Source organism: Arachis ipaensis, chromosome B01 (assembly GCF_000816755.2).
Source record: "Arachis ipaensis cultivar K30076 chromosome B01, Araip1.1, whole genome shotgun sequence".
Classification (NCBI taxonomy): domain Eukaryota; kingdom Viridiplantae; phylum Streptophyta; class Magnoliopsida; order Fabales; family Fabaceae; genus Arachis; species Arachis ipaensis.
The window spans coordinates 126850386-126857384 of NC_029785.2; the positions used below are offsets into that span (position 1 = coordinate 126850386).

Consider the following 6999-nt stretch of genomic DNA (forward strand, 5'->3'; position numbering starts at 1 on the left):
CCCTAAATATAATTATCATTTTCTGACAAATCAAACATGTTCTAAAACAAATTAAACAAAATTTTGGTAGATCTTCTCCTTAATTCAGAGACATCCATCAAATAAATATAACAGTTTTCACAGAGAAAATAGTTGTAGGCTTAAATTAGAAGAAACACGAATTCAATAACACATTAAATTCTAACCGTTCTAGTGCGCAATCCCTTATAAATCCACATTTTTTTAGTAAACAAGGGTTTCGAGAAGGCGCCTTAACGCGCCTTCTCCTACTTCCGTCCTAAAATGCTATCCTGAAAAAAGTAAGTCCAACATTAAATTTAAATAATTGATTATAGTTAGAGATAAAAAACCTACCTGAAACACGGATGCACAAAATACAGAAGAAGCGAAATCCAATTAATTTCAGAGAAATAGCACCATCCTAATAAAAAAGAAAGCTTATTAAACTTACAAGGTGAAACTAATTAATTCAACAAACTACACAAAGTCTTTCAACAATGTCAATCACTCTTAACAATCTCATTCTAGTTAACCTACTTTAACTTAATTTAATTTCTATTTACATTAAATTAACATAAGAAATCATAATTACAGACTTCATTACCCTAATTTTTAATCAATAATTTGATAATAAAATACATAACAAAATCCTAAACTCATAAAAAATATAAAAAAATACTAAAAACCCTAAACCAAACCCTAACCACAAATTTCATTATGCTGATTTAATCAATAATTTGATAAAATACCTAACAAAATCCTAAACTCACAAAAAAATCTGAAAAACCCTAAAAGAAATACACCAAATCCTAATCACAAACTTCTTTACACTAATTTAATCATAATTTCATAAATTACTTAACAAAAAATCCTAAACTCATATAAAAATCGTAAAAAATTAAAAAAATTATGCCAAAATTATTTCTGATGGTGGCTGCAAGATGCTAGAGGCGTGGTGGTAATAGGTGACGGCAATGACAGCTACAACGTCACTATCACCGACGGCAATGACCACGAAGAATAGTGGTGGTGTTCTCGACGGCTCTAGCGGTGACCGACGGCTCCAACGGCGACAACGTCCAATGGCAGCGGCAGCGGAGGCTTCAGCGGGTGGCAACGACGCCGACAGCTTCTCCACCGACGAGAGACCATGCGAGGACAGAGAGAGTGAACTCGCATAAGTGAGGGGGAGGGGGTTCGGGTTTGAATTTTATCCTAATATTACAGTCGAGTTTACCGGTGGAATGTTCCGCCGGTAAATCACGGAAATGTATCATTTCAATAAAGCGAGCACTACAACAATATGGGCTTTAGCAACGTCAAATTTTACAACGTCTTAAAACCGTTCTCTTAGATAGTTTTAGACAACAGTTTTTTATAGTGTTACAGTTGAATTCAATTTTTCATTATTTTATAGCAACAAACTAAAATCGTTCTCTTTGACTAGTTTAAAGAATGGTTTATAACCGTTACCATGATTTGGTTTTAAGCAACGGTTTTTTATTGTTGTTTAAATAATTGCACAAAAGAAACGCATAAAAACCGTTGCTAAAATGCTACACTTTAAAACCGTTCTATTAGATGGTCTTAGACAATGATTTTTACAGTGTTGCTGTTGAAGTTCAATTTTTCATTACGTTATAGCAACAAAATAAAACCGTTCTCTTTGACTATTTTAAAGAACGGTTTTATAACTATTACAACAATTTTTTATCAAACAATAATTTTCTAATATTATTTAAATAATTATACAAATTAAAAGATACATATAAAAATAATTATAAATAATCATACAAATTTAAACAATTTTTTCTATAAATACTAAATTTATAGAATACTCAAACATTATTGTTATAAACATATAACAAATATTATTTATAAAAAAATAAATTTAAAAAAAAATAAAAATCCTAAGTCTCACTTTCTGTTTCACTCCTTTTTCATTCTCTCTGCGTCTCCACTCCTTCTTCACCCTCTCTGCACCTCCACAACCACAGTAGCTAAACAATGGAGCTCCTGGAAGAAGAAGCACCCGTACAATCTCCTATTCTACCTCGCCTTGGTATCCTCTGCCGTTGGCTTCTGCGTTGGCGTCTTCTCTTTTTCCTCGTCGTCGTCTCTTATTCCTTGTTCATTGTCTCCTGTGCGTGGTTGTCGTCATGGTCGTCTTCGTCTCCTCTGCGTCGTCATCGGTTTCTACGTCGTCGCTGTTGGTGCTCGTCTTCATCTCCTCCCCTGCGTCGCTGTTCCTGCTCGTGCTGCTCCTCTGGTCCTTGGTCCTCTGCCTCTACTGCTCTGGTTAAACTCAGTCGTTCTTCCTCCGCGGTGGCCATCTAAAGTGAAGAACAACTACAAGGTAAGATTTTCCCTTTCTCGTGTTTATTTGATGACCTAGATGACCTAGTAATGACTTTAGTGTCTAATGGTAAAAAACTGCAAGTCTATCATGTTTATATCATTATGGTCTTATTTCTTATGCTCTTAACTATTTCTATATTTCTCTATTTTTTTTTGCTCTTCCTATATTCAATGAATAATTACCTGATACAGGATGAGGATGCTACCCTCTTGCCAAAATGGAAAGCATTTCAGAAAATTATATATCTTAAACGGGTGAGATTACTTGGTACTTTTTTTTTAATCAAATAGATATAGGTCAGAATTTGGAGCATTACATCTTCTGGTTGATATAGATTTGCATATATCCAATTGAAAAAAATGAGGTGCTCAATCATCCAAAATTCATGCAGCCTGCATATTTTCACCCATTTTAATTTATTCTATGTTATGGATTCTTATAACTGCAGGATGATGGCCTGAATGACTCAAGTAAAATGGCTGCATTTGATTTTGATGGCCTGAATGACTCAAGTAAAAATCTTAGAATTCTGGAGAAGATTACCCAAATATTCAAAGAGGATTAGAAGTTTGGTGGAGCAGAGTTTTCTGGAAGCGAAATGGAGAGTAGGAATAGACAAGAAAATTATGAATTACAGCTACAACAGTTGATAATCCTTGAAGACAGACAGTCCCAGCATGGTAGAATTGACAGCATTTTACTGGGTGTGTCTCCTTTTAACCTTCTCTTGATCATTTCAATTTCTATTTAATTCCTCTGTGTTGACTAGCATTTCAACCTTGGTAGCTTACCTGCTGTAAAGCTGCTTGTTTGAAATGTGATAGACTCTGTCTTCATCCATAATTGATTTACCTTGAACAAGTTAGCACCATTGTATTTTTTTTCCTTTTTTCTTTTGGCACTTTTTTGTTTGTTTGTTGTGCACATAATCTAATCATTTCAATAGAAACAACCTGTAAGTATAGAATTTATAGTTCATGTGGGTACTTGGAAACATTCTTCTTTTATCAGTGTGCATAGTCATCGATTTACACTTAGGCTGGTCATAATTTGGCTCTATCTTGAGCTGACGACACTACACTCTTGAAAAATGTTTTTTTTTTTATTATGAGACTGTTCTATCTTCATTATGTATTTAGGGGCAACACAACCTGAGCTTCAGTTGCAATTTGTTTAGTTCTAAACCTTTTCCATTCATATTTAGTCTTGTTTAATCATCTCTTTGCAATTACATGGAAGAAATAAGAGTTCATGTGCTATCAATTTAATTTAGTGGATAAGATTTCATGTTTAACTGGCTACCGCAAGGTGGGTCTGGTGGTCTAAAGTTTCTGCTTTGTGTGAGAGACTATACTAAGCAAAGCAACTGCTGATGTTGACAAAGGGGTCCATGATGAGACTGGTTTCTTTTAGGTATGCTTGAATCTGAAGTCTAAGATTTACTATTATATTTATTGCTGCTGTTGGTTTACCTTCTGGTAGTGTCAAAGGAGGGGACAGGAGGGGGAGGTGGGTCTTGTGACCTTATGTAGTGCTTTCAGTGCAAAGAAGTTCTTGGATTTAATATCTTTTATAAATTACAACCTTTTGATTTGATGTATTAAGAAGCCTATTTATTAGCAATGCAAATATTGCTTTTCTTACTGGCTATAACAATCATGATTGAAAATAACTATGGTTGCTTGATCCTTTTGATGCCTTATTAAGAATTGAATTTGTTAAGTACCTATGTGCTTGTATCCATTGTGCTAGTGATACGTGTTATATGCATGCCATTGTTCTTTATTTTGTATTTTACTGATTTAAAATGCTTCATTTTTTCTCCAGTTAAGAAGCTTGTGTTCCTTGTTGCATGCAGGTGGTTCTGTTTTTTGAAACTATGGACTTGGATAGAGAAACTATTGGGAGAATTATTTCTCGTTGCCAAAAAATTTTCGCTGCCAGCATTGATAAAACTCTTTAAAGGAAGATTGAATTCCTTTCAAAGGTTGGCGTTTCTGAAGCTTATTTTCCTGGGATAATAAAAAAATATCCGGAATTACTTGTAACCAACACTGATAAAACTATATTGTATCCGGAAATTTTTGGTTTACTAAGTATATAAATGTTTATTTTTTTTATGGTAAGTGTTCAATTAGTTTTCTTTAGTAATTTGATTCAAATAGTTTAACCTTGTTTATTGACATTAAATTAAAAAAAAATAGTTGGAACTAATTTCAATGCAACATGAGAAAACTATTGTAAATAAAGAATAATATAGTTATAAAAAACCGTTGTCAAAAGTCACAAAAGGCAATGGTATTAAAACCGTTGTCAAAGACAGCTACAAAATAACAATGGTATTAAAACCGTTGAAAAAAATACCACCAAAGGCAACGTTTTTAAACCGTTGTCTTTATGAACAACAAAATTACAACACTTTAAAACCGTTGTCTATCCAGTTATGGTTTTAAACCGTTACATTATCAAAGAGAACGGTTTTAAACCATTGCCTATCTAGTAAATGTTTTAAACCGTTCTTTAAAAATTGTTGTCAAAACCGTTGTCTATGCCAGTAACTATGGCAACGGTTTTTTTGTTGTCGTTGCCTTAGGTAAAAAACCGTTGCCTTTGAGCATTGGTAACGGCCGCATATACCACAGGTCAAAAACCATTGCCAAAGCGTTGCCTAAAGTTTTAGGAACGATTTTCTGATCTATGACAACGGTTTTTGACCGTTGCAAAAACCCTTATTTGTTGTAGTGGAGTTACCGTCGGCGAAATCCGACGATAGATCTACTGGTAAAGTTGGCGCCACTAAAATAATATTTTGCGCTACATATCACTATTGGATTTAGAGTCGAAACATAAAATCCGATGGTAAACAATCCGTGGAAACAAATCCGACGGTAATTGATGCCGCTAAATCTAACGGTATTAAGTATTTTTCTTGTAGTGAAAGAGGGACCATGGAACCTGAGGGCAAATAGAGAAAGAACATAGAGAAAGTGGGAGTCGCGTTGGTGCTGGACGGCGATAGTGGCAGACGAACAAAGAGAAAGAGGGAGTCACAGCTGACGGAGGGGAGAGGAGGAACAGATTGGTTTTCGTGAGGGGGAGAGGAGGCGGCGACAGGAGCGGCAGGCAACGGTGGGGCTGACGGAGCGGCGGGAAGTGGAGGCGGTTAGAGAGAGAAAGGGAGAAGAGAGGAGAGAGAGAGAGAGAGAGGAAATTTCAAAATGAAGGGGGAGAAGATTCGCCCTTTGAATTTTAGGGCTCATTACCTCCAATAGTAACTTATTGAGAGTCACCAAAATGCTTGATGGATTGTTCCAACGATAAATTCCACACTAAATTTTGCACCTATTTTCCCGTTTTTCCTCCAAGTATTATCGTCAGAAACGAGAATCCGCCAATAACAATCTGACCAAACAAATTCTACATCAAAACCGTCCATAAATTCGTCGGTAAAACCGACGCTAATATACAATACTAACTCCGACAATAAATCTGACAGTATTTAATGTTGGAAAAACTACCAAAAGTACTCATAAATTTTACGAACGTTGACAAAAGTACCCATAAACTAAGGAAATTAACGCTATACCCATGAAAGATGGGTTCCGTACGACAAAAATATCAAAATCCTAATTTTTTGTTAATTTTTTAATAAAAATTCCAAACTACCCCACTCTAACCCCATTCTATTGTCACTACCTCTCTTCCCACTTCTTCCTCTCTCCTCACTTCTTCCTCTCTCAAAAATCTTTACAGAGTCACATATCTCTCCTCCTACGTACCTCCCCACTACCGGCCGTCACCCACCTATCCCATCACTGTCAATCTCTTCTCATCTCACTGCTTCCTCCTCACTCTTAAGGTGGCTACAACACCTTCGTCGCGCGCCTGTGACCCAACCTAAGGAGAATGTCGTCGTGGCACGCCTATCCCAGTCGAGGAGAACGTTGTCATGGCGAGCTTGACCCTGCCGAGGAGAACACCGTCGTCACGCACCTGGGAAGAGAGAGGGGTTGTGGTGCTGCTACATGCAGAAAGAAGGTTCGGTAAACTTGTGACTAAACCGGTTGAGGTCCGATCCTCCACCACCACCATTGATTTCGGTCTGGTCTGTTGTAGGAATAGTTTTGGACTCCATGGCAAGGATTTTAAAGGTGTAGGTTGGGTTATGGAAGGTTGAAAAAGTGAGTTGAGGTTGAGAGTGAAGTAGTTTGAGAATTTTATTAAAAGAATTAACAAAAAATTAGAATTTGGATACTTTTGTCTTACGAAACCTATCTTTCATGAGTACAGCGTTAATTTCCTTAGTTTATGGATACTTTTGTCAGCATTCGTAAATTTTATGGGTATTTTGCAGTTTTTTCTTTAATGTTTTTCTATAGTAAACACTGCGAAGAAGATAATCAATTTTTGATATATAACTTTCTATCTGTGAATCCCATCCATTCAAATAGTTGACTTGCTGGTTCTTTCTGATATTGTCGTGGTGTGAGTGAGAAGAAACAAAGTCAGAGAAACAAAGAGATCAATTTCTTCACGTGGAGTGCGCCGCATCACTCGGGCGGTGGTGCTCTTTTTCTTCCTTCATTTATGAATCAGTCAAACCCTCCATTGACCCAACCCACCCACATGCCTTCCCAACA

General features: G+C 36.2%; 1 long non-coding RNA gene across 1 annotated transcript in view; it reads left to right on the forward strand.

Annotated features, from left to right (window-relative positions):
- LOC110263157 overlaps nt 1-6999 on the forward strand; it is a 16934-nt gene that overhangs the window by 7846 nt on the left and 2089 nt on the right. The window contains exon 2 of the long non-coding RNA XR_002348306.1: nt 2345-2356. This is a non-coding gene — a long non-coding RNA (uncharacterized LOC110263157). The remainder of the gene's footprint in view (nt 1-2344; nt 2357-6999) is intronic.